The following is a 27,167-nucleotide window of genomic DNA, read 5'->3' as shown; positions in this document are numbered from 1 at the left end:
GCAATTTCTTTTTCTTCCTTCCTTTCTTTCTTTTTTTTTTTTTTTTGAGACAGAATCTCACCCTGTCACCCAGACTGGAGTGCAGTGATGTGATCTCAGCTCATTGCAACCTCTGCCTCCCAGGTTCAAGTGATTTTTCTGCCTCAGCTTTCTGAGTAGCTGAGACTATAAGGGTATATCACCACACTTGGCTAATTTTTGTAATTTTAGTAGAGATGAGGTTTCATTATATTGGCCAGGCTGGTGTCGAACTCCTGACCTAGTGACCCGCCTGCCTTGGCCTCCTAAAGAAAGTGCTGCGATTACAGGCGTGAGCCATTGCACCCGGCCTGCAATTTCTTTTTTAGAAGGGTTTTGATGCTTTCATATTTGTCTTACTTAAGTGTGACATTCACTATTCATTAAGCTTTTTAGCCAATTTTATTGGTTGATTTTAAAAAGTGATATTGTTTATTATTTTATTATATATATATTTTTTGAGATGGAGTCTTGCTCTGTTGCCCAGGCTGAAGTGCAGTGGCACAATCTCAGCTCACTGCAACCTCCACCTCCTGAGTTCAATCAAGGCTCCTGTCACAGCCTACTGCATAGCTGGGATTACAGCCATACGCCATCATATGCAGCTAATTTTTACATTTTTAGTAGAGATGGGGTTTCTCCATGTTGGCCAGGCTGGTCTCAAACTCCTGACCTCAGGTGATCTGCCCACCTCAGCCTCCCAAAATGCTGGGATGATAGGTATGAACCACTTTGCCTGGCCAAAAAAAAGTGATATTGTGTATAGTTTTTGCTTTCATTTGCATTGATTTGTTTATCATTGAGGTTGAGGATTTTGTTAGGTTTGAGATTCATTTATTAATTCCTAGACATGAGAGATTAAAATATATATAACATACATATATATGATACACAATACATATATGATACAGATTGTAGATGTGTGTGTAAACCCACCTAAAGAACCATCCAATATAAACATCCGATGTTGTGCCTAATAGATATATGATACGTTATATTGATAATTGAAGATAATAATTCCAATGGTAATGAGAATCTGAGAGAAGAGATACAGGCCAGGTGCGGTGGCTTATGCCTGTACTCACAACACCTTGGGAGGCTAAGGTGGGATGATCATTTGAAGCCAAGAGTTCAAGACTAGCCTAGGCAGCTTTGCAACACTCTGTCTCCACTAAAAACTAGTCAGGTGTGGTGGCATGTGCCTGTAGTCCCATCTGCTTAGGAGACTGAGGCAGGAAGACTTCTTGAGCCCAGGATTTCAAGGACTGCAGTGAGCTATGATCACATCGCTGCACTGCAGCCTGGGTGACAGCAAGACCTGGTCTTAAAAAACAAATGTAATGTAATATAATGCCTTTTAAAACAGAGAGGAGATACAGAGATAAAGAAATATACTTTTTTTTTTTTTTTTTTTTTGAGACAGAGTCTCACCCTGTTGCCCAGGCTGAAATGCAGTGGCGCAATCTTGGCTCACTGCAGCCTCTACCTCCCAGGTTCAGGAGATTCTCCTGCCTTAGCCTCCTGAGTAACAGGGATTACAGATGCCTGCCACCATGCCCAGCTAATTTTTGTATTTTTAGTAGAGATGGGATTTCGCCATGTTGGCCAGGCTGATCTTGAACTGCTGACCTCAGGCGATCCACCTGCCTTGGCCTCCCAAAGTGCTGGGATTACAGGTATGAGCCACCCCGTCCAGCCAGATACTTCAATTTTATTATAATTAATACGAGTGCTTCCTATTATTAGCTAACAAGAAGTCTAATTTGATTGTAGAATATTTTTAAGTGGAAAGTAATGTAACTGTGAGAAGTAGAAGCAGCGTGACCAGAGAAGATCCTAGACCAGAGTCAGTGTTGGATGGAGAGACAGGAGGTCAATCAAGGAAAAATGGGCTTCCCATCTGGGGGACTCTTGGTCTATTCCACACTCTTCCCATCTGGGCCTTAGTTCTCCTCTTGACCGTGATCTGCAACTAAGGTCCCCATGGGAAGAGTATGGAATAGACCAAGGGCGGGACACTCAGGGAAGCAGGACCGAGCTGAAGGGCAGACGGTGGGTGGAGGGGAAAGAGGCCTGCCTGGAGGAGGAAGCCCCCCTCATTGCCATCCTCCAACTCCTTCCACAAGGCCTTGGGAGCGCCCCAAGAATTTTGCAGTCAGGCTTTTATTTATGCAAGTTTTGTTTCCTTCAAATTTGTCAATTTCCTAGAGTATGGACCTTCCATAACCCCACCACCACCAGCAACACCCCATCGATGTGTCTCTTAAATTTGTGGTTTATTGCTTTTGATAATGTAGGTCGCTGTAACTCTGTTTTTGTGTATTTGTTTTTGTGTCTTGGCGCTGAAGTCAGTTTCCACAGTGTATATATTTTTCTGAATTAAAGACCCATAAAAGCAAAAACAAGAAATGGAGAGGAACGCAGAGATCATGCACAATGTGTTTAGCAATTGTTGGCTAAAACCTACCTGTTTAAAAATAGCATTCCAATATGCTGCCTGATGAGTAACAGCACTCACAGAATATATATTTTTGTTTTTACTGTTTGTAACAGAATGCCATGTCATAACAAAAAAGTTTTGCCCCGTATTACTGACATGGTCTTCTCCCAGTGGCTCAGGCTGAAAACATTAGAATCATTTTGGATGCTGCCTTCCTACAGGCCATCCATTAGCCAGTTCTTTCAACGCTGCCCTCAGAATACAGCTCAAAGTCAAACTCTCTTCTTCTCACCCCCCAGCACTTTCATGGCAGTGTAAGCCACCACCCTCCCATCCCTGGATGACTAGAACAGCCTCCCAAATGGTTACTCTGCTTCCTCTTTTGCACACCTGTGATCTCTACCCCACACCAGTGATTTATCTGTTTATTTTTTGAGATAGAGTATGGCTTTGTTGCCTAGGCTGGAATGCAGTGTGGCACGATCCTGGCTCACTGCAACATCTGCCTCCTGGGTTCAAGCATTTCTCCCATCTCAACCTCCCAAGTAGCTGGGACCACAGGTGCACACCACCCTACCTGGCTAATTTTTGTATTTTTTGATAGAGACGGGGTCTCATCATGTTTGCCAGGCTGGCCTCGAACTCCTGACCTCAAGTGGTCCACCCGGCTCAGCCTCCCAGAGTGTTGGGATTACAGGTGCAAGCTACTGCGCCCGGCTGCACACCAGTGATCTTAAAAAATAGAAAAGCAGCCGGGCGCGGTGGCTCATGCCTGTAATCCCAGCACTTTGGGAGGCTGAGGCAGGGGGATCACAAGGTCAAGAGATCGAGACCAACCTGGTCAACATGGTGAAACCCCGTCTCTACTAAAAATACAAAAAAAATTAGCTGGACATAGTGGCACGTGCCTGTAATCCCAGCTACTCAGGAGGCTGAGGCAGGAGAATTGCCTGAACCCAGGAGGCGGAGGTTGCGGTGAGCCGAGATCGCACCATTGCACTCCAGCCTGGGTAACAAGAGCGAAACTCCGTCTCACAAAAAAAAAAAAAAAAAAGAAAGAAAAGAAAAGAAAAGTGAGGCCAGACGAGGTGGCTCACGCCTGTAATCCCAGCACTTTGGGAGGCTGAGGCAGGCGGATCACCTGAGGTCAGGAGTTTGAGACCAGCCTGGCCAACATGGAGAGACTTTATCTCTACTGAAAATACAAAATTAGCTGGGTGTGGTGGCGCATGCCTGTAATCCCAGCTACGTGGGAGGCTGAGGCAGGAGATTCACTTGAATCTGGGAGGCGGAGGTTGCGATGAGCCAAGATCACACCATTGCACTCCAGCCTGGGTAACAAGAGTGAAACTCAGTCTCACAAAAAAAGGAAGAGAAAAGCGGATCACATCACTTCTCTGCTCAGAATCCTCCAATCAACCAAGAAGAACCTCAAGTCCTTGCCTGGGCTTATTAGGCTTCCATCTGACCCCTGCCTATCTCTCTCCCTCTGCTTACCCTGCTTGTCTTCATCTGGAATGCTTTTTCTCCAGGTCTTCAGAATGCCTGCCGTTCATCAGTGACAGAGAGAGAGAGAGAGAGAGAGAGAGAGAAAGAAAGAGAGAGAGACACTTTCCCAACTACTCTGACCAAAATAGCCCCCAGTTTTCCCTGCTAACCCTGCTTAATTCTTGCTCATGGAATTTCTCACTAAACCCCCTCCACAAAACATGTCTATTTTCATGTTTTTATTATGTTTCTCCAACATGATGGAAAGACCTCCTCTGTCTTGTCACCATCCAGTCTTCAGGGTCTAGAACAAAGCCATACACAGTAGGATCAATAGCCATCGTTGAGTGATTAAGTGACTCTTGCAACCAATTTGAAATTGAGTGCCTTGCAGAGTTACCCTTTGTCTGTAGAAAATTAGGTTCATTGTGTCTAAACGATTTGCTTCAGTAGCATTTTATGTTGTTCTTTTTCCTGAACTTACACTCCTAGCTAATTTTAGCATCCCATCTGAACTGATCAGCCTTGCAGTTGACCTTTTAAAGATGTCCTCATGTTTCTAATTACACCTGTAATCCTTAATAACATAACCAGTATTTATAGATCCATAGCAGCTAAAGTTTTAGTGTTCTATATTTTTGAAAGATTTCAATGACTTCCATATTCCCGTCAAATTTCTTTAGCATATCTACTTTGATTTTTCAAAAAAAGAGCTCCCTTTTCAAAGTGGTAAAATAATATGTTGAACAGGCAATTAAGCTTAAATAAGAACTGAACCCCAAGGTCTTAAGAAGAAAAATTTCAAGCTTTTTAGACTCTACATATCTCATTTAGTAACTTGCCAGCTTATCCAGCCCCTGATAAGATTCCATCTCCCGGCTGATTATAAAATAAGTTTAAGGTTTATTCTAATTTTAGGAATACCAAATGCTTGAAATAAGGAATTTTCCATTCTTCAGGAAAGAGATGTTTTACTTTTTAAATCACAAAGTAAACAAATACAGAGAATAGATATTTTGAAGCGTAGGGTTTGTGTTTGCCTCTGTTTGTAACTTGGTACGACTGTAAATAAGAATGAAGGCTAAGCCAGGTGCTTAAACCTGTAATCCTGGCACTTTGGGAGGCTGAGGCGGGTGGATCACCTAAGGTCAGGAGTTCAAGACCAGCCTGGCCAACATGATGAAATATCACCTCTACTAAAAGTACGAAAATTAGCCAGGTGCGGTGGCATGCGTCTGTAGTCTCAGCTACTTGGGAGGCTTAGGTGGGAGAATTGCTTGAACCCGGGAGGCAGAGGTTACAGTGAGCCGAGATCATGCCACTGCGCTCCAGCTTGGGCGACACAGTGAGACCCTGTCTCAAAAAATTTTTAAAAAAGATAAAATAAGAAAAGGCATGCAGGCTAGTTATACTTACCTCCAGGAAGCTTTCCCCATGGACTCTGATCTATCTTAGCAATGCTCTTCACCTGACTGCAGAGGCTCCCATTGTCTGCATAGCACATGGTGTTCCATTTCACTGCGTATTCTGTAGGTTGTAATTGTCTGACATTTAATGATCTCACCATGAGGATTATTAGCTCCCAGTTAATAGAAGTCACATTATGGCTGGGGATGGTGGCTCATGCCCATAATTTAATAGAAGTCACATCATGTCTGGGCACAGTGGCTCACGCCTGTAATCACAATCACTTGGGGATGCCTAGGCAGATGGATTGGCTGATGTCAGGAGTTTGAGACCAGAGTGGCCAACATGGCAAAACTCCACCTCTACTAAAAATACAAAAAGGTGTGGAGGCTCACACCTGTGATCCCAACACTTTGGGAGGCCAAGATGGGCAGATCACTTGAGGTCAAGAGTTTGAGACCAGCCTGGCCAACATAGCAAAACCCTGTCTCTGCCAAAAATACAAAAATTAGCTGGGCATGGTGGCACATGCCTGTAATCCCAGTACTCTGGAGGCTGAAGCAGGAGAATCACTTGAGCCCGGGAAGCAGAGGTTGCAGTGAGCCAAGATCATGCCACTGCACTCCAGCCTTGGTGACAGAGCGAGACTCCATCTCAAAAAAAAAAAAAAAAAATCCAAAAATTAGCAGGGCATGGTGGTGTTCACCTGTAGTCCCAGCTACTCTAGAGGCTGAGGCAGGAGAATCGCCTGAACCTTAGAGGCAGAGGTTGTAGTGAGCCAAAATCATGCCATTGCACTTCAGCTTGGGTGACAGAGCGAGGCTCCGTCTCAAAGGAAAAAGGAAAAAAAAAAAAACAAAAAAACCACATCATGCTCCAGATTTTGCTCTTCCTCAGGGCTCGAGTACATCTCGCGATATTATAGAAAGTGCTCCTTAAACACCAGTTGGAATGGAAAAGCATAGTGCTTGACAAATCCAGAATGTTAGGGGATTTTTGTGACAATTTTGAGGAAATTATTAAATATCATGTGATTTTTTTTTTTTTTTTTTTTTTGAGACGGAGTTTCGCTCTTGTTACCCAGGCTGGAGTGCAATGGCACGATCTCGGCTCACCGCAACCTCCGCCTCCTGGGTTCAGGCAATTCTCCTGCCTCAGCCTCCTGAGTAGCTGGGATTACAGGCACGCGCCACCACGCCCAGCTAATTTTTGTATTTTTAGTAGAGACGGGGTTTCACCATGTTGACCAGGAGGGTCTCGATCTCTTGACCTCGTGATCCACCCGCCTCGGCCTCCCAAAGTGCTGGGATTACAGGCTTGAGCCACCGCGCCCGGCCAATGTGATTATTAAAGAGTAAAACTCACAGAATACTTGGCAAAACCACACACTTGCTGAGCCCTTGTTACCCTGACTGCCTGTTCCTCCTGACTTAGGAGGGAAAATATCTACTTTTCACATTATGACAACGTAGCTGGCTTTTCTCTAGCATAAGTGGAACCAAAGGCTAAAATTTTACACTGCTTTGTGACTTGGTAATAGGTGTCTTCTCTCTACCAGCATTCAATATTTATTCTGAACTTTTTCTTTTTTTTTTTGAGACAGAGTTTCGCTCTTGTTATCCAGGCTGGAGTGCAGTGGCACGATCTCGGCTCACCGCAACCTCCACCTCCCGGGTTCAAGCAATTCTCCTGCCTCAGCCTCCCGAGTAGCTGGGATTACAGGCACGCGCCACCATGCCCAGCTAATTTTTGTATTTTTAGTAGAGACAGGGTTTCACCATGTTGACCAGGATGGTCTCGATCTCTTGACCTCGTGATCCACCCGCCTCGGCCTCCCAAAGTGCTGGGATTATAGGCGTGAGCCTGAACTTTTTCTTTTTAAGATTAAGAAGTCTTTTTTTTTTTTTTTTGAGACGGAGTTCCGCTCTTGTTACCCAGGCTGGAGTGCAATGGTACGATCTCGGCTCACCGCAACCTCCGTCTCCTGGGTTCAGGCAATTCTCCTGCCTCAGCCTCCTGAGTAGCTGGGATTACAGGCACGCGCCACCATGCCCAGCTAATTTTTTTTTGTATTTTTAGTAGAGACAGGGTTTCACCATGTTGACCAGGATGGTCTCGATCTCTCGACCTCGTGATCCACCCGCCTCGGCCTCCCAAAGTGCTGGGATTACAGGCTTGAGCCACCGCGCCCGGCCTACTCCGTCTCAAAAAAAAAAAAAAAAAAAAAAAAAGATTAAGAAGTCTTTTAAAACTATCACAGAATCTATGATATGAGGTAAATACTGGTAATGACTTAGCTTATCAGATGCTACATTTTGCTTTGTTAGAGGGACAGAAAGGGATCACCATGCAATCTAGCAGCTTTCTAAGACTTAATGAAGAGTGCTGCCTAGGGTAGAGGAAGGCTTAGTGGGAAAATGCAAAGAGAATTCTCTTTAGATTCAAATTAGATTTTGTGGCTTAGCATTAAAGGGTTTCCAACTTAGCTCCAAAGATGACATCTCAACAAAGTTTTTCTGGGTTAGTACAGAAATTCCTGTCCCTGACAGGCTGACAGAGCAGCAAGGTAAAGCATGAGGTAGGTAGAGAGGGAGTTAATCAGGAGGAAAGAAAGAAGATGATCCGCTTAGCTCAAGATGGTACAGTGTGATCTCTAAGAGCCAGAATGCCTGGGTTGGAATCCTCACTCCACTACTTATTTGCTGGCTGTTGGTCTTAGACCAATTATTTTATTTCTTGTGCCTTAGTTTTCTCATCTATAAAATATGTTTAAGGTTTATTCCAATTTTAGCAATACTCAATTCTTGAAATAAGGAACATTCTTCAGGAAAGAGGTGCTTTACTTCTTAAATCACAAATTAAACAAATACAGAGAATGCATATTTTGAAGTGTAGGGTTTGTGATTGCCTCTGTCTGTAATTTGATATGATTGTAAATAAGAAAAAACGTATTTTTCATCTACAAAATGGAGATGAGGCTGGGCACGGTGGCTCACGCCCATAATCCCAGCACTGAGGCAGGTGGATCATCAAAATTCAGGAGTTCGAGACCAGCCTGACCAACATGGTGAAATGCTGTCTCTACTAAAAATACAAAAATTAGCCAGGCATGATGGCAGGCAGCTGTAATCTCAGCTACTTAGGAGGCTGAGACAGGAGAAACACTCGAACCTGGGAGGTAGAGGTTATAGTGAGCCGAGATTGCACAACAGCACTCCAGCCTGGCAACAAGAGTGAGAATCTGCCTCAAAAAAAAAAGAAAAAGAAAAAAAAAAATGGAGATGATCACATGTGTTAATATATGTGAAGCGCTTAAAACAGTGCCTGGTAAAGGATAAGGGCTGTATGTAGGAATTAACTACAGTTAATTGCTACAGATGGAGGTGATGAATTAAGTGGCTGCCTCCCAGATGAACTCTTGTCAGTGTTGTATGTAGCACACATGGGTGCTTGAAGTCTGCGAGTTTCGTGACTGCCCATTACACAAGAAAGTAGGGACACTTAGACTAACTGGGCTTCTGTGATACATTTAAATTTCTATGATCCTGAAAAAGGTTGGTCCCCACTCATTCTCATCCCTTCCTTCTTCCTCTCTGGGTCAGTCTCCCCTGTCAGTGAACCTTTCTAAGGGATAGGTATTTGGTCTAGTAGGTGAGCACTCAGGGAAGGCCTAAAGCCTGTGATTTTATTAAAGAGGGTGGAGGGGATGGGAATGGAACGGAGTCAGGGTGAGTGGAGATCCCAGAGCAGTCCATGGCCTGGCCAGTTTAAACCATCTGAAGTGCCTGCCAACTCCACAAAGACCTGGAAAATCAGGTTTGCTTCAAAATAATTATCCAAAAGCATTATATTTTCTCTTGGGTTTTTTTTTTTCCTATAATACCTGTACCAAGCTCTTACTACTTTATTTGAGATGGCAGGTGCCTTGTGTATGTTCACATTGAATAGCCACTAACATGTAAGCAAGAAATACTTGATATATGATTTTTTTTTTCTTTTTTTGAGATTGGGGGAGTCTCACTCTATTGCTCAGGCTGTAGTGCAGTGATGCAGTCACCGATTACTGCAGCCTTGACCTCCTGGGCTCAAGTGATCCCCCTACCCCCTGAGTAGCTGGTACCACAGGTGTGTACCACCAGAGCCGGCTAAGATGTGATTTAAATGAGTTTATATTAATAGCATATCTCATGAAAAATCTAATGGATTAACATGCTTAATTTTTGTAATGATCGATAGTTTCCCTTATAATTCAGAGATTATGCAAACATAACCTTCCCGCCACCACCGAGCACACACACACACACACACACACACACACACACACACACACACATTCCTATTCTGTACCCTGCTGTTTTTTTCTCATTAGTTCTTTCACAATCTACCATACTACATATTTTACTGATTTATTCATTTAATACCTGACTCCCCTGTGAGACTATGGGGTTCTTGAGGGCAGGGATTTTTGTCTGTTTTGCTCACTCCTTTAGCCTCAGTACCTAGAACCGTGTCAGGCACTCTGAATGGATGAAATATACAAACGTTAGTTACTTTGATAATTTTAATCTTTAAAACAGTTGTATCTCTGGGCACAATGGTGCATATTGTAGTCCCCGCTACTTGGGAGGCTGAGGAAGGAGGATCACTTGAGCTCAGGAGTTCTAGACCAGTCTGAGCAACACAGCTAGACCAGCTAGACTTTATCACAAAACAAAAATAAATAAATTAAATCAAGGGTACCAATTGAGAAGGTACCATTTTATTTAGTTGTACTTATTTATTTATTTGAGACAGGATCTCACTCTGTCATTCAGGCTGGAATGCAGGGATGCAGCCGTGACTCAGTGCAGCCTCAACCTCCCAGGCTCAAGCAAGCAATTTTCCCAAGTAGCTGGGACCACAGGCATATGCCACCATGCCCAGCTACTTTTTTTTTTTATTATTTGTAGAGACGGGGTCTCACTATGTTGCCCAGGCTGGTCTTGAACTCCTGGGCTCAAGCAGTCCTCCTCCTACCTTGGCCTCCAAAAGTGCTGGGATTATAGGCATGAGCCACTGTATCCAGCCTACTATTTTAAATTTTAAAAGGACAGTCCGCAGATCCTTCCTAATGTCCAGATAAGGAATACCCATCTCAGATATGGCAATGTCCATTGTTTAATTCTTCCTTCTCTGTGACTGTTGATGCTATAATAGGGTAATTGACAAATCATCCAAAATAAAATACTATGGCGCTTTAATCATCTGGGCTTGTGGATACTGCTTTATACTTCATCTGTTTTTCAATACTGATTAATTAGCTTTTTACCAACTATTATTGCTGATACCACCAATACAGTTCTGTCATTTCATTATCAGTGTTTGACACCTTTTCAGGTGAAGGCTACTATCTGAATGTCTATGTGCACACGTGTGTGCAGTTTCTTTGTTTTATGCTTTAGTCATGTGTTAATACAATAAATAATTTCAGCAAAGGCTTGAAATTCTACATGGTGTCAAATACGCTTGAGGGAAATGATACGCAGCTACTATATACAAAAGCAAATACACACTCAGATGATCTTTGCGTTTGCTATATCTTAGATTTTAGATAAATTAAACTAAAAAGTAGGCTGGGCATGGTGCTTCATGTCTATAATCCCAGCATTTTGAGAGGCGGAGGCAGCCAGATCAGTTCAGCCCAGCAGTTCACGACCAGCCTGGGCAACACAGCATGACATGTCTCTAAAAATAATAAAGTAATAAATCATAATAGTAACTATCTTAGCAGGATGCCACAGTGGCCTTAATAGATCCTATGTAAAATAGCCCACATAATTTCACGTCATGTTTTACTGTGCTCCATTTCCTCCTCTCCTGGACCTGAGTCCTGTTGCTTCCTTCTTTTTCCAAATCTACCTCAAAGCTTATCTCATCCCAAGCTTCTGTTTTGCGTCTGTACTTTTTTTTCTTTTCTCCATAGGCTCAGACGGCAGAACTGCTTGCTGTTACTCTGCTCTAAGTCAAAGATGCTTTGTGAAAGACAAAGGATCACTCCTCCAGGGATGACTTAAGCTTGTTGCAAGCCAGAACTATCAGAAGTTAACTTGGCTTACGCCTTTAATCCTAGCACTTTAGGAGGTTGAGGCAGGCGGATCACCTGAGTTTGGGAGTTTGAGACCAACCTGACCAACATGGAGAAGCCCTGTCTCTCCTAAAAATACAAAATTAGCCAGGCATGGTGACACATCCCTGTAATTCGAGCTACTTGGGAGACTGAGACAGGAGAATTGCTTGAACCCGAGAGGTAGAGGTTGCAGTGGGCTAAGATCGCACCACTGCACTCCAGCCTGGGAGACAAGAGTGAAACTCAAAAAAAGCTAACATGGCTCATTGTAGCATAATTGTTCTCCTATGATGCTTTTTATGTGCAGGGTTAGGGTTATACATTTGCCTATATCGAGGACTATATAGTAGGAGCCACTGTTACTATCAGTAGAAGGGGTGACTTGCTTTTTGTGTGTACTTTTCTATATTTTTTGAGTTTGTTAAAACTAGTGTGTGTATTTGCACATATTTTAAATTAACTCTGTTCAGAGCCAAGGCAGGAAAAATTTGCTTATTTTTTGTTTAGGGCAGCCTATAATTTTAATTGTTGTTTTCAGGTATTCAGTGAAAACTTGCCTTCTTCTTACCCCCTTAGTCTTAAATTTATCATCCTGAGATGGTTTATTTCCTATGTTTTTGCCTAAGTTATTTTTTGGTAAGATTTGGTATAGGAACACACGTGCACATGCTCACATCAAATCACAATCTCAAAATACCCTCTTTCTAATGCTTAAAACATGTCAGAACTTTTTCTTATATAATATACTCAATTACTCTTTTTTTCTTGTTAAATTTTCTTTTCTTTTTTCTCACTTTCAAAGCTACTGCCAATCAATACTCAATTACTCTTATAGAAAAACAGATTTTCTGAGTCCCATTTGTAGTCAGGAGGAATTTGAATCTGTCTAAAATCAGTAGTTTTTGAAAATACTGTCTTAGTAACTAAGGATTGCTTCAGAGTTCATTCAGCCAAAACCTAGCGATTTAGTTTTATATAATATTTAACATAGTTGTAATCTTAGACGTGTTTTGGATTTTGACCTTATGTTAACTAGTTGATAATTTATAGTCACTGTCGATAGCTTTAGATTATTTTATCTAGGAGTAATAAAACTGTCTTTAAAAAATATATATATGGGTAGATGAACAGATTGAAAATGTTCTTATTGTCATTCTGGCCTTTTTTTTTTTTGAGATGGAGTCTCACTCTGTCGCCCATCTCGGCCCACTGCAACCCCTGCCTCCTGAGTTCCATCAATTCTCATGCTTCAAACTCCCAAGTAGATGGGATTACAGGCACCCGCCACCATACCCGAATAATTTTTGTATTTTTCATGGAGATGAGGTTTTGCCATGTTGGCCAGACTGGTCTTGAACTCCTAACCTTAAGTGATCTGCCCACCTTGGCCTCCCAAAGTGCTGGCATTACAGGTGTGAGCCACTGTGACCAGCCCTTTCTGTCCTTGTTACTTTCAACTCTGGCTTCTTCAAATTGCTAAGGTTTAACTGAGTAAGGTTAACAATGACAACAGTGACACTCAGAAAAAACAGGTCCACACTTGTGAAATTTTTGTTTTAGGAGGAGTCACAGTTTCTCCTTCCTCTCTTGTGCCATGGAGCTCACTCTAATCCCGGTTCAGAGGACACAGAAGTCACGTTGTTTCAGGATCTCCTCCAGAGCAGCTTCAGCTCCCTTTTCCTCAAATGGACAAATCAGCCTCCAGAGAGACTTTCAATGAGGCTCCACCCCAAAACTGCTTGACAAGGAGTGTATTTACTCAGCTTAAGTGCTTCAGGTCCTCCTGATCTGTTATGTGCAGATGGTTTTATTATCATAAATCATGCTGTACCTTGTGATTTGACTCTATGTCTCTTCTACTTTTCTCCACTTCTCATGAGTAAATCAGTTTCCAGCTCCAAACTTTATAAAGTAAAATAAGGTGAGGGTTTGGTTCATGTGTAATTTTTGCCTGTATTATTTTTCTGCCAGACTGATCATCATAAACATGATTGTTGATAGTCTTTTAGACACAGGGTACTTAACCCAAGTTACCTACCCCAGATATAATGAGAAGGGGGAAAAGCAACGCTTGCTAAAACTATAACATTTCTAAGAAATCCTAGTAACACTTTTTGAGTACTTTCTATATGCCAGGAGCTTTTCTAAGCACTTTACATACATTTATTTATTTAATCCCAACAGCCTAGACAAGCTAGGCATTAGTGTTTCTCATCTCTGCAGGTAGCTGTGCAAGTGTAATGGGCATCCATCTGGTTCTAGGACGGTGGATTTCAAAAATCATGTTTCCTTATAGTCATTATTGGGTTTGAATAAAATATTTCTGTTAAATGTCCTTCTGTATGACGTGGCAAAGCTTTTGTTTTCTTGAGCCTTTCCCAAATCCATCAGTTACAGTAGGGTTTCCCTTCCGTTTCAGATTGCTGTTGAGCATTTTCTATATGGCAATTTTAACACTTCCCTTCTTTCTGTACCACCCACTCAAGCTCATTCCAGGTGCCCTTAGCAAATGACTGCCAAGGCATTAAGTGGCCAAAGCTCATTTCATTGACCAATGAGGAGCCCTGTGCCATGCATGTATAACAGAGTTACACAGTTCCTGGGTTTGGGAGCGAAGGTTGCTTAAGCAGAGCTTTCGTTACAGTTAGGCTGTCGCATCCAGATTGGAAAGACTGGAAAGGTAGGGGAAACCTTATTTGTTTTAATTGAATAGAAGAAGAGATAGTTATGTTTGGTTAAAGCAATTTAGTTCAGGCCAGATAAACAAGTGATCCATTTTGTTTGTTTTTTAATTGAAGACCAAAAAAAAAAAAAAAAAAAAATTGGAAGTTGGTAAGAATTTCAACTGCTGCAGTCTCCCTTACCAGTAGTAAAACCAAAATTCTTAAGTTATAAACATTTTTTTAAAAAATCAGTTTATCTAGCAGCTTTTCACTTTACATGCTTGAAAAATCTAGATCTTCACAATGTTTTTGTTCTTGTTTTATAGTTTGCTGTTACTTAAACTATGGTGTAAGAAGGAGGAATGTATCGGGATTTTCGTTTACATTTGTAATTAAAGCCATTTCTGAGTCAGTGTTTAGAGGAGAAAATTATAATTTTAAGATATGATAACTAAAATAAGGAAAATTTAATGGAACTAGCTTTATGATAATTAGCATATAAAGATTGACAATGGTGAACTTTTCTCAGAGAAACGTTCTGAAGACTCTTATTGTTTCAAAACCAATGGTTAAATTCATGAAATGTATATGCTTTAAAGCATTCACATTAGTTTCACTTTTGTTATAAGTAACAGTTTTGGTACATTTTATATTTGAAATTTGTTTTAATATTAACTCAAATGACCAGAGACTTAGAATCTTTATTCACTTCTCTCTGTCTGGCAATGGAGCAATTTGAATAGCATTTGAAATAGAAGCCAATCTTTCAAAGAAAAATATTCTTCTCTCAATGAACCCTTCTCCCTCATAATGAAAACTTTCTTTATTATGATGAATCCAGTTGCAGTAAAATGTATACGTGAGACATGCATATTCTTATTTATTAGCTTACATCTGATATTTAGTGTCAAAAGATATGTTTGGATTCAAAGAAAAGTATAACTGGTTTTCCCTGATTACTTTTTTCCAAAGGTGGCTTAATATGGGTTTGTATTTTATAACAGATTAGGTAATAAGTTTATTTTAAAATGTGGCAAATGAGAAATGGCACTGTTTGATTAAAAATGTTTTTAAGTGTTTCGATTTGAACTATACTTTGGTCTAATTTGTAAAGAGAATTTTTAAATGTACGTATCACAAAGTATTAAATTTCCAAGAATTTCAGTGACTGCAAATTCCCTTTTCTTACTTTGACATATTCATTTAAAAAAAGACTTGCATCCTGAAATTTTCTGCTTTTATTAGATTTGTTCCCAGTGCCTTTTTGAAAGACGTCTGCTGCTCTCAAGATCCTTGTTATTTATGTCTTTTACTCTGGTTGATTCTCTGGGGGAGGTGGGTGTGGGGGTGACCTACAGTCACAGTATTAACTATTCATGGTGGAGAATACTTGCTAGCCACCTTCCCCGGCATAAGTCAGTGCTGCTTCTCAATTCCAAGCTGAGGTTCAAAGGTTTAGACTAACTTCACAGATCAGAGGTCAGGTACAAATTGCTGCAATTTGTAGTTCAATTCTGCCGATAAGACAGAACTTCACAGCTGTGATGATTGCTTTTTTCCACTTCTGCACAGAGGCCAGGCTGGGCAGTTTACAGCGTAATTTATACAAGTCAGCCCTTGGCACCCGAGTTTAATGAGTAACTAGCTAATGCCTTAGGTTTCGCTGGTACAAGGTGCATATTATAAAAAGGGTCAAATGTCAGTGCACAAACACAGAGTGGGGAGGGGCGTGATAATCTCATCAGCACCATCGATGAATCATATGTAAAGATTCAATAATTTGTGTTTATTTGTTAAGATTATATTTCCACTGTGTGAACGTTAGTATGTTCATTTTCTTTGCTATTTGAAAGGCGTAGATAATTTGGTTAGGTTTTAGCAAGAAAGAACTGTCTGATTAGAGATTATTAACTAAGAAGTAGAAAGTGAAATGGCAGTTTTGGTTACTCATTTTGTGCGGTCTCTGGGTTCTAAAATGTGATAACTTTTTAAGAAGCTAGGAAACATGTCAGAATACCAGTTATTTATAAGCCCATGATATTTATGCCTATGTGATATTCTCTGTTCGTCACCCAAAAAGTTGAACTCCTATCTTTTATTTCTAACCTATGTTGAGAATATCATTTATCGTTTAAAGCTGAATATTGGGGTTCTTGGAAAAATTCCTACCGGATAGGCCTTAACGATTCTGAATTTGCCATTCAGTTTTAACTCCTCATGTTGACTCTGAAGCTGTAATATTTATGCACATAGAATCATTTGTCCTTTTGTTTGTTTGTTTGAGACGCAGCCTTGCTCTGTAGCCCAGGCTGGAGTGCAGTGGCAAATCTTGGCTCACTGCAACCTCTGCCTCCCAGTCCCAGTTTAAGCAGTTCTCCTGTTTCAGCCTCCCAAGTAGCTGGGATTACAGGCATGTGCCACCATGCCCAGCTAATTTTTTTTATTTTTAGTAAAGATGGGGTTTCACCACATTGGCCATGCTGGTCTTGAACTCCTGACCTTGTGATCTGCACACCTCAGCTTCCCAAAGTGCTGGGATTAAAGGCGTGAGCCACCATGCCCGGCCCATTTGTCCTTTTTGTTATAGCACAAATTTGAATTTTCTACTCTTCCAAATTGGAGTGCAGCAGCAATTGGATTCTTCCATAGAACACCTCGAGTTTGAATCACAGTTTCTTCACTTCCAGCTAAGGGACCTTAGCAGATGGGCAGCCTCATTGAACCTCAGTTCTGGCATCTCCAGAACGAGTAGAATCATAGATCTTGCTTCATGAGGTTGGAGCAATGATTAAATAAGATGAGGTATGTAGATTGCTTTGCGCCGTACCTAGTGCATGAGAAACATTCAATGAATGTTGGGTCATTGCTATTAGTAATATTATTATGTTACTTAGGTTGTGAGTTCACCTAGCCTACCACTATACCATCTCAATTTGGTTTAGACTTGGTCTTGGCTCTGTTCATTTCATGAGGGATATAGTTGGATGTAGCATAGAATAAGGTGATTTGGGCATGTTTCAGGATGCATTTCTTTTGGATGTCATGAGGAAGCTTATAAAATTCCTCCATTTCAAATCTAGCACTCTTTCAGATGCTTTTTTTCTTTAGTGGATTTGCTGTCACATGACAAAAACTGTAAAAGGAGATAAATCCAAATTATCTAATTTCCTTTGAGAGCTCCTTTATTCTGCCAAGCAGTGAAAAACATTTGAGCTGAAAAAAAAAAAAATCCATAAATGATACCTTACCAGTGGGCTAAATTCTATTATTGATTTTATATCTATATATCTATATATATTACACTTACTAGAATTCATGCTTTCCAGAAATGAAAACATTAAAGTGGTTCTTTTTCATTCCTTTTTTTCATCTCAGTCCTATAGAATGTAAAAATAGCATTTGAAGAAAAATATAATTTTTTTTTTTTTTTTTTGAGACAGAGTTTTGCTCTTGTTGCCCAGGCTGGAGTGCAATGGCACAATCTCGGCTCACTGCAACCTCCACCTCCTGGGTTCAAGCAATTCTCCTGCCTTAGCTGGGATTACAGGTATGCACCACAACGCCCGGCTAATTTCTTGTATTTAGTAGAGATGGGGTTTCACCGTGTTGGTCAGGCTGGTCTTGAACTCCCGACCTCAGGTGATCCACCCACCTTGGCCTTTCAAAGTGCTGAGATTACAGGTATGAGCCATTGTGCCCAGTGAAAATCATGATTTTCAACTACTAATGAAAATATAAAAATTATATACTTGGCATGAAAAAGGTAGTAACACCTCAGACTAATTAAACAATTAAGTGCCTACTGTTGGCTTGGATTAGGGGTGGAACTCTAGGATTCTAGTTATGAGTAAGGTCTTGATTCTTCCCTGGTAGAGTTTAAAACTGACTCAAGATGACCAGCATTATAGCAGTTACTATAAGACTAAACCAAAGAAAATTGCCAACAGTCCTACAAAATAGCAATTTCATATGATTCAACCTAGTGCTGTATGAAGGATTATATGATGTTGGAACATATCCCTGGGGGCTGCAGGAATGGCGTCCTAGAAGGAATGAAGTTTGGGATGAGTGCAAGCTGGCTAGACAGGGGAATTGGTGAGGGCTGAAGCATTGGAACAGCATGTGTAAGGGGGAAAGTGGCCCAAGATGAGGCTGGAGAAGGACCTGGACTCTCTTTACAGGCCTTATGAACCTTACCAAGGATACACACTTAGTCTACGGGCAACGAAAGGAGAGTGTAGGGGTTTAAGCAGAAGGGTGATAAAACCAAATTGTGTGTGTGTATATAATACATATATAAATAAAAATATAAATAGAATATATGATATATAATACATAGATGTTATAATTTTATATAACATAACATACAATTATATATTATATTTATATATTTTATTAAAATATAATCTATTATATAATATGTAATACATATAAATATACATAATACATATAAATATTATATATTATACATATTGCATTATACTTTATTTATTTATTTTGAGACAGAATTTTGCTCATCACCCAAGCTGGAATGCCTGCCACAATCTTGGCTTCCTGCAACCTCCACCTCCTCGATTCAAGCAATTCTGTCTCAGCCTCCTGAGTAGCTGGGATTACAGATGTGGGTCACCACACCCTGCTAATTTTGTATTTTTGGTAGAGATAGGGTTTTACCAGGTTAGCCAGGCTGAACTCGAGCTCCTGACCTCAGGCAATCTGTCCATCTCAACCTCCCAAAGTGCTGGGATTACTGGCGTGAGCCACCGTGTCAAAGTGCTTGTATTTTAAAACGGCCCTTTACCTGCAAGGAGACCTAGATTGATTGTAGCAGACCTGAGTGGAAAGGGAGAAGCCAGCTGGGAGTCTAATACAGGAGTCTAGGCAGGAGCTAATGGTTAGTTTATGAGATACTTTCAAATGTCATGTCTTGAGTAATCCTTGTAATGGTGATCTTTCAGTATGTGGGTGACAACCTGAGGCTCAGAAAGTTACATAGCATGCCCATGGTCAAACTGTGCAGGTTGGTAAAGCAAGAGCTGTACCCCAGTTATTTGACCCTCAACATGGTGGTCTCCTGGCAACTTTAGGCCCCCAAGTACCAGCATCCTTGGGTGAGGGCAATTGGTTTATCTTAAGAAAGGATCTGGCTGGGCATGGTCGCTCCTGACTGTAATCCCAGCACTTTGGGAGGCCAAGGCGGGCAGATCACTTGAGGTTGGAAGTTGGAGACCAGCTTGGCCAACATGGTGAAACCCCGTCTCTACTAAAAATACAAAAATTAGCCAGGCATGGTGTGTGCGCACCTATAATTCCAGCTACTCAGGAGGCTGAGGCAGGAGAATCGCTTGAACCCAGGAAGCAGAGGTTGCAGTGAGCTGAGATCACGCCATTGCACTCCAGCCTGAGTGATGGAGTGTGACTGTGTCTCAAAAAAAAAAAAAAAATTATGAAATGGATTGTGTTGGGAGTTATTCTGGAAAGTCAGATTTTTCTGGAAACAAACATTAACCCTAAGTGTTTTATTTTGGGGAAATGTCCTGTGTGAATAGCCATGAAAGGCACATCTGTGATTCTTCTTTTCCTTTTTATGATGTAACACAAAACTACGTGAATCCTGTTTTACATTTATACATTAATAATTTGCTTTCAGGCCGGGCGCAGTGGCTCACGCCTGTAATCCCAGCACTTTGGGAGGCCGAGGCGGGTGGATCACGAGGTCAAGAGATCGAGACCATCCTGGTCAACATAGTGAAACCCCGTCTCTACTAAAAATACTAAAAATTAGCTGGACATGGTGGCGAGTGCCTGTAATCCCAGCTACTCAGGAGGCTGAGGCAGGAGAATTGCCTGAACCCAGGAGGCGGAGGTTGTGGTGAGCCGAGATCGCACAATTGCACTCCAGCCTGGGTAACGAGCGAAACTCCGTCTAAAAAATAATAATAATAATAATAATAATAATTTGCTTTCAGTTCATAGAATTTACATGCTCATTACCTTGATATTACATTTTAAAGGGAGACATTTTACCATTATAGAGTGAAAACTCTAAATTCTTTACAAATAATATATGCCAAGACTGGTGCTTTATAAATATTTTCTCTGTTTTCCACAACTGTCCTGCCAGGAATGATTTCTACTTTACAAATGTGGAAACTGAGGCTTAGGAAAGTTGAATATACTTGTCTGGATTTACTTAAGCGAGTAGATGAGCGATGCAGGACTTTAAATTTTATTTTATTGTCTTGACAGTGTACAATTATTTTCAAGACATACCTTCTTGTACTTTTACATTGATTTTCATAGTCTTTATCAGCCACTATGATGTTGATTATTAGTTCTTATCCAGGATGCAGCATTTTGGGAATTATCTTTTCACAGAGTTGAGTAAAGATTATGTGTATTGAGACGTAAATTGTTTAACAGCTATTGCCCTATAATTTATTTGAGGGCGTGGCTTTTTTCTTTCAGGAGATCATTGAACAAGATTAAAACTAGGTCATGGTGAAATGTTATTGCTTGTATTTCCATAAGGTTATAGATCTCAATGAGCACCCAGTCATTCCAATATAAAAATAGTAAGGGCAGAATAATTTTGAGCTATAACTGATATGAAAGACCATTTAATCCAGCAGGTTTCCAACTGTGCTCTATGGAGTCTTAAAGGTCTTATGGTGTCTCCAAAGGGACACAATGAATGATGGAACTGGAGGCACCTCCCTTCTTCATCCCCTACCCATACGTGAACCAGCTCCTGTTTTATTGGTGGTGTTTTTACATCTAGTTGGATTTTTGGTGGAAGAAAGGGTGCTACAACTAAAAAACAAAGAAATAACAAACACAATGATTTTTTTAAATTTTAAGAACTATTGATAATTCAACTCCTTTATTATTATTATTTATTTTTATTTATTTATTTATTTATTTTGAGTCTTGCTCTGTTGCCCAGGCTGGAGTGCAGTGGCACTATCTCAGCTCACTGCGGCCTCTGCTTCCCAGGTTCAAGTGATTCTCCTGCCTCAGCCTCCTGAGTGGCTGGGATTACAGGTGCCTTACACCACACCTGGCTAATTTTTTATATCTTTAGAAGTGACAGGGTTTCACCATGGCCAGGCTGGTCTTGAACTCCTGTCCTCAAGTGATCCACTTGAGGACAATCCAAATTGAGTTCAATTTGGCCTCTCAAATTGCTGGGATTACAGGCATGAGCCACTGTGCCTGGCCTCCTTTATATTACTTTTTTTCCATGGGAGTAAACTTTGGCTCAGACAGGTGAAATGAACAGGGAATAACAGAGGTAGAGTTAAAACTAGCCTTCTCGTTCCCAGTCTGGTGTTGAAACCACTGTGCCATATTGAATCTTGTAAGTGATTTGGAGCTTCAGATGGCTTGAGGAGGGCTGTCTATAGTTTGGAAAATCAGGCAGATTATATTTCCACATGTTGGAATAAAAATCAAGGTTTTGTGCTTAAGGTATGTTTTAATTCCTCATCTGAAATATCTTTATCTTGAATTTTAAATTCTTTTCATTTGAATATTTGCTATATCATTATTTATTAAAGATTATCCTAAAACCCCAAATCATATTTCTTATGGGCCTCTCCACGCAAAGAACATTCTCGAAAGAGTCTTGACTCTGCCAAGTACAGTGGCTCACACCTGTAATCCCAGCACTTCGGGAGGCTGAGGAGGGTGGATCACTTGAGACTAGGAGCTTGAGACCAGCCTGGCCAACGTGGTGAAACCCAGCTCTACTAGAAAATACAAAAATTAGACAGGCGTGGTGGTGGGTACCTGTAATCTCAGCTACTTGAGGGGCTGAGACAGAATAACTTGAACCCGGGAGGCGGAGGTTGCAGTGAGCTGAGACCGTGAGACTGCACTCCAGCCTGGGTGACAGAGAAAAACTCCATCTCACAAATTAAAAAAAAAAAAAAAGGCTTAATTCTATATTTTAGGGCAGAATAGTAAGTCTCTTTCATGTCAAGTCTGATTGGTAGTGGATAGCTGGAGTACTTGCTTCAGTGGTTTTGAGAACCCTCTCTGGACCCTGCAGAAAAGAGTGTGAAGATCTGTTAGTGATGCGTAACATAAGCCTGTAAATTAGCTATGAGCTAGATACTACTATCTCTGTAAAGGATATTACCTCTTCTTGCATAAATATAGGCTACATCTGTATTCCTTCTTTAGTGTTATGTGCTTCTTGAAGTCATGTACACTCTAAAGAGGGCAGAGAGAAAAACACAAATGGAAGAAATTGGTCATTTTTTTATTACTGTTCTCTGTTTCTTTAAGAATCAGGTAAGTAGTTGAACTTTTTGAAAACATGATAATTAGAGTAATGGTATTTCATTTTTTGAAGAAAACGGCTCCCCAATTTCTAACCATTATGCTTAAGAACTACAAGAGGGTCTGGCCCACCAATTTCCAATGCACATATGAAAATTGTGTTGAAATAGAAAATATTTCTAACCATTTCTTTTTTAACCCTTAGGATTTGCCTCAAAGGGCGCTCCAAAAGTTGAACAGAGAAATCCCAAGGAAGCTGCCTGAATCTGCCTGTCTACTCTCGTTCTGCATCTTACAAAGGACCATACGAATCAAGTTGGTGGTTTTGGTGAGTATGCCTCCGCTGGTCCTTTTCCTTTTTGCTTAAGCAAGAATGTAAGTTTTTGCCCTATCAGCCAAGATACCTGCCGCTTAGACAGTGTGTACCTGTTGTGTGTTCATGTGGCAACATTAGTGGTATAGAACATGGTAAGTCATTTGGAACCTACAATATAAACCTTTTTGTCTTTTAACACTTTACGTCTTTGTGGCTTAAGAGACAAGGTTGTGTTGCTTATAAATCTTCCTCTTAACCTCCCCCCCAAAAAAGGTCAACTGTGTTTCTTTTTTTTTTAAAGACAGAGTCTCACTTTGTTACCCAGGCTAGAGTGCAGTGGCACAATCTTGGCTCACTGCAGCCTCCACCTCCCAGGTTCAAGCAATTCTCATGACTCAGTCTCCCGAGTAGCTGGGATTATAGGAGTGCATCAGCACAGTTGGCTAATTTTTCTATTTTTATTAGAGAAGGTTTTGCCATGTTGGCCAGGCTGGCTCTCAAACTACTGGCCTCAGGAGATCCATCAGCCTTAGCCTCCCAAAGTGCTGGGATTACAGACATGAGTCACAGCACCCAGCCAGTCAGCTCCGTTTCAATCAGACTATATTTTGGTTGTCTGAACCAGGAAGGGTTCTTGGTATAAACTAGACTGTGATTTGGTGTGATAGTATCTTGTGTTTTTGATCAATCCTCACACTGTGTCTAACTTTCTGTTTCCTTGCCTGTCATATAAGGTAAAAATAACTGTCATCCCAATTCATGACAGTTCAAAGAATCACAACATATGTAAAAGCACTCCGACAACATTTTAATCCTCTCCAAGTAAGACTGAGCCCAGAAGGGAGAGGCTGCAGTGAGCCAAGATCTTTCTTTTTCTTTAGAGGTGGAGTCTCACTCTGTGCCCAGGCCGGAGTGCAGTGGCGCGATCTCAGCTCACTGCAAAACTCTGCTTCCCGGGTTCAAGCAATTCTCCTGCCTCAGCCTCGCGAGTAGCTGGGACTACAGGCACATGCTGCCATGCCTGGATTTTTTTTTTTTTTTTTTTTTTTTTTTTTTTTTAGTAGAGCCAGGGTTTCACCGTGTTGCCCAGACTGGTCTTGAACTCCTGAGCTCAGGCAATCCACCCGCCTCAGCCTCCCAAAGTGCTAGGATTATAGGTGTGAGCCACCTCGCCCAGCTGAGCCAATCTTTCTATGGATCTAGCAAGTGAGGTTATTCTATGGATGATGATCCTATGTGTGCTAGGAAGGGAAGATAAAAGAAAGACTAGCCTCTCTCTGACCTTGGACCCAGCCCTCCTTTGCCCTAGCAACAGCGCTCACACAGCTCCAGAAGGTGGGGGCAGTAGATACTGGCGTGTCAGGGAGGGGCTGCTGGTGACGCTGATGTGCCCAACAATCCCTGTGAGAGAAAACAGGTACCCTGTCTTAATGTTCTTCAGGCTGGGTTTTGGATTTAGTACATTGAATTCGGGGACTCAGAGAGCTAAATTTTTTTAATTGTAATTTTTTTCACCTTATAAAAGTATACTAATGGAAGCAAATCTGGAAATTATAGAAAAATGTAACAAAACCTACCCGTAATCCCACAATCCAAATATAACCACAATTAACGTGGTCAATTAACTCCGACTTTGCTTGGTTGTTTAATTTTCATATGCAGCAGTCGTCGCCCCATCTTTCGCGTTCCTCGGTTTCAGTTACCTGCGGTCAACTGTATTCCAAAAATAGAGGAGTCCAGTATGATATGATATTTTGAGAGAGAGACCACACTCACAAACTTTTTTTTTTTTTTTTTTTTTTGAGACAGAGTCTCACTCTGTCACCAGGCGCTAGGCTGGAGTGCAGTGGCACAATCTCGGCTCACTGCAACCTCCACCTTCTGGTTTCAAGCAATTCTCCTGCCTCAGCCTCCCGAGTAGCTGGGATTACAGGCACGCACTACCATGCCCAGCTAATTTTTGTATTTTTAGTAGAGACGTGGTTTCACCATGTTGGCCAGGATGGTCTCGATCTCTTGACCTTGTGATCCGCCCACCTCGGCCTCCCAAAGTGCTGGGATTACAGGCTTGAGCCACCGCGCCCGGCCGACAAACTTTTATTAGAGTATTGCTATAACAGTTATATTTTATTATTGTTAATCTCTTACTGTGCCTAATTTATAAATTAATCATAGGTATGTATTATGTATGTAAATATGTATAGCAAAAAAACAGTATATATAGAGTTTGGTACTATCAGAGGTTTCTGGCATCCACTGGGGGTCTTGGAACACGTCCTCCTCAGATGCGGGGGGCACTGCCACATAGCTTTATATTTTGTGTTTTTTTTTGAGACAGAGTCTCACTCTGTTGCCCAGGCTGGAGTGCACGATCTCAGCTCACCGCAACCTCTGCCTCCCGGGTTCAAGCATTCTCTGCCTCAGCCTCCTGAGTAGCTGGGATTACAGGCACCCACCACCACACCCAGCTAATTTTTTTGTATTTTGAGTAGAGACAGGATTTCATCATGTTGGCCAGGCTGGTCTTGAACTCCTGACCTCATGATCCACATGCCTCGGCCTCCCAAAGTGCTGGGATTACAGGCGTGAGCCACTGTGCCCAGCCTACTGACTATTATTTAGCAAAGTTAAAATAGCTGAGAATATTAAGCAGATATTCTAAGCTGTGGTTATTATCCACAATTTGTTGATCGAAGGTTGTGTTTATTACACTACATGTAAATATGTACTATTATGTTCATTGTGTTGTGTTATACATAGCACTGCAGTAAACAGATTTGAGTGTAAATCTTTGCTTGGGGATTTGATTATACATGCCTATAGATGGAATCACTGGGCTAATGAGAATGGACTATTTAACAAACACTCTAAAGTCTTGATATTGTTCAGCTGTTTCAGAAACAGCAAATTATACCTACCTTCCCACTATTCCCATGCATCATATATGACAATGTGCATTTCACAGGGCACATGTAAAAACCGAGTATTTTAACAATTTAAGAAGATTTAAAACCAGAAATATTTTTATAGAGACTCAAAAAATATTTAGACTGGTGCAAAAGTAATCGCAGTTTTTGCCATTAAATGTAACGTCAAAAACCGCGATTACTTTTGCACCAACCTAATAAAGGCCTATTCCCTCCCCTTTCCCTACCCAATCTTTATCCAGTATCAGGTCTCTAAAGTAGAAGACAGTGTCACCAAATCTGCTATTACTTATCTACCTCAATCCCTCCCATCTCTCTATGGGAAAAGGATATGTGAGGCCTGCATTCATTCACTGAACATTTATTATTACCACTTAGGTTCATTTCTTGCTGTGTGCATCAGAAGTTGCTGGCTCATGTGGTCCTTCTGTTTAATATGATTCTATGTTTGAAGTATCACCTACTTTTTTCCATGGGAGCTGCACCATTTTACGTTCCCCCCCAGCCATGCACAAGCCTTCCAGTTTCTCCACATTCTCACCAGCACTTGTTTTTTTGATAATTGCCATCACAGTGAATGTGAAGTGGTAGATCATGGTGGCTTTGATTTGCATTTCCCTAGTGATGAATGATGTTGAGCAACTTCTCACGTGCTTATGGGGCATCTGTGTGTCTCGTTTTTTTATTTTTTCAAGGGTCTTTGCAGATGTATAATGTATATCTTTGCAGATGTATGATGTGTATCGTCTTTGGAGAAGTATCTGTTCAACTTTTGTGTCCATTTTTAAATTAGCTTATTTGCTTTTTTTGTTATTAAGTTGTAGTTCTTTATATATTTAGAATATCACTTCCTTATCAGACATGATTTGCAAATATTTTCTCCTACACCATGGGTGGCCTTTTCACTTTCTTGACAGTGTCCTTCCGCGCACAAAAGTTATTAATTTTGATTAAGTTTACTTTATTTTTTCTTTTGTTGTTGTGCTTTTGAGGTTGTCCGAAAAATCATTGCCAAATCCAAGACCATGAAACTTCGCCCCTCTGTATTTTCTTCTAAGTTATAATAGTTTTATCGCCCACATTTAGGTCTTTGGTCTATTTTGAATTTATTTCTGTAAGGAGTGTAAGTAAGGGCCAGGATTCTTTTAAAGGTGTGCTTTTGATTCCCACCAAATCTCGATGAAAGCATGTGTCAACAAGTGAAGAAAACAACACAAGCACTCACAGCCAACATTGGTTCTGAATGATTTTTCTTCCTCGCAGAGGCTTAGGTGGTTTCCCAACAGATCGGTGAAGGAAAGCGTTTGGGGAACTGATGGCTCCTGTAACCAGGATACAGCAGCGAGGCAGGAGTTGGGCTCAGCAAGTGTTTTGTTGTAAATATGCTTGAAGAAATCCCCACAAAGAGAACAGCAGGGGTGGATAGTGGGTTAGGCTAGAAAAAAACTGTGTGCGTGTTATGTAGGTACCTATGTTTGTAGCAGAGGGAAGGAGAAGGGGACACTCTGTTGTTGTA

General features: G+C 41.1%; 1 protein-coding gene across 10 annotated transcripts in view; it reads left to right on the top strand.

The window, feature by feature from the left end:
* The window catches only part of RBM47 (RNA binding motif protein 47), a 217,693-nt gene that overhangs the window by 149,054 nt on the left and 41,472 nt on the right, over positions 1-27,167 (top strand). For 9 of the 10 annotated variants that reach the window (XM_039468156.2, XM_074396041.1, XM_074396040.1 and 6 more), the window contains one exon: positions 22,614-22,736. The gene's annotated coding sequence lies outside the window, so the exon portion shown is untranslated. Of the gene's footprint in view, positions 1-3,214; positions 14,140-22,613; positions 22,737-27,167 lie in introns of those variants that run through there. The other variant, XM_039468160.2, reaches the window with a different exon arrangement.

The sequence above is a fragment of the Saimiri boliviensis genome, chromosome 3 (assembly GCF_048565385.1).
Source record: "Saimiri boliviensis isolate mSaiBol1 chromosome 3, mSaiBol1.pri, whole genome shotgun sequence".
Lineage (NCBI taxonomy): Eukaryota > Metazoa > Chordata > Mammalia > Primates > Cebidae > Saimiri > Saimiri boliviensis.
The sequence above is the reverse complement of the archived record's forward strand: the minus strand, read 5'-3'. Positions and strand labels throughout refer to the sequence as shown.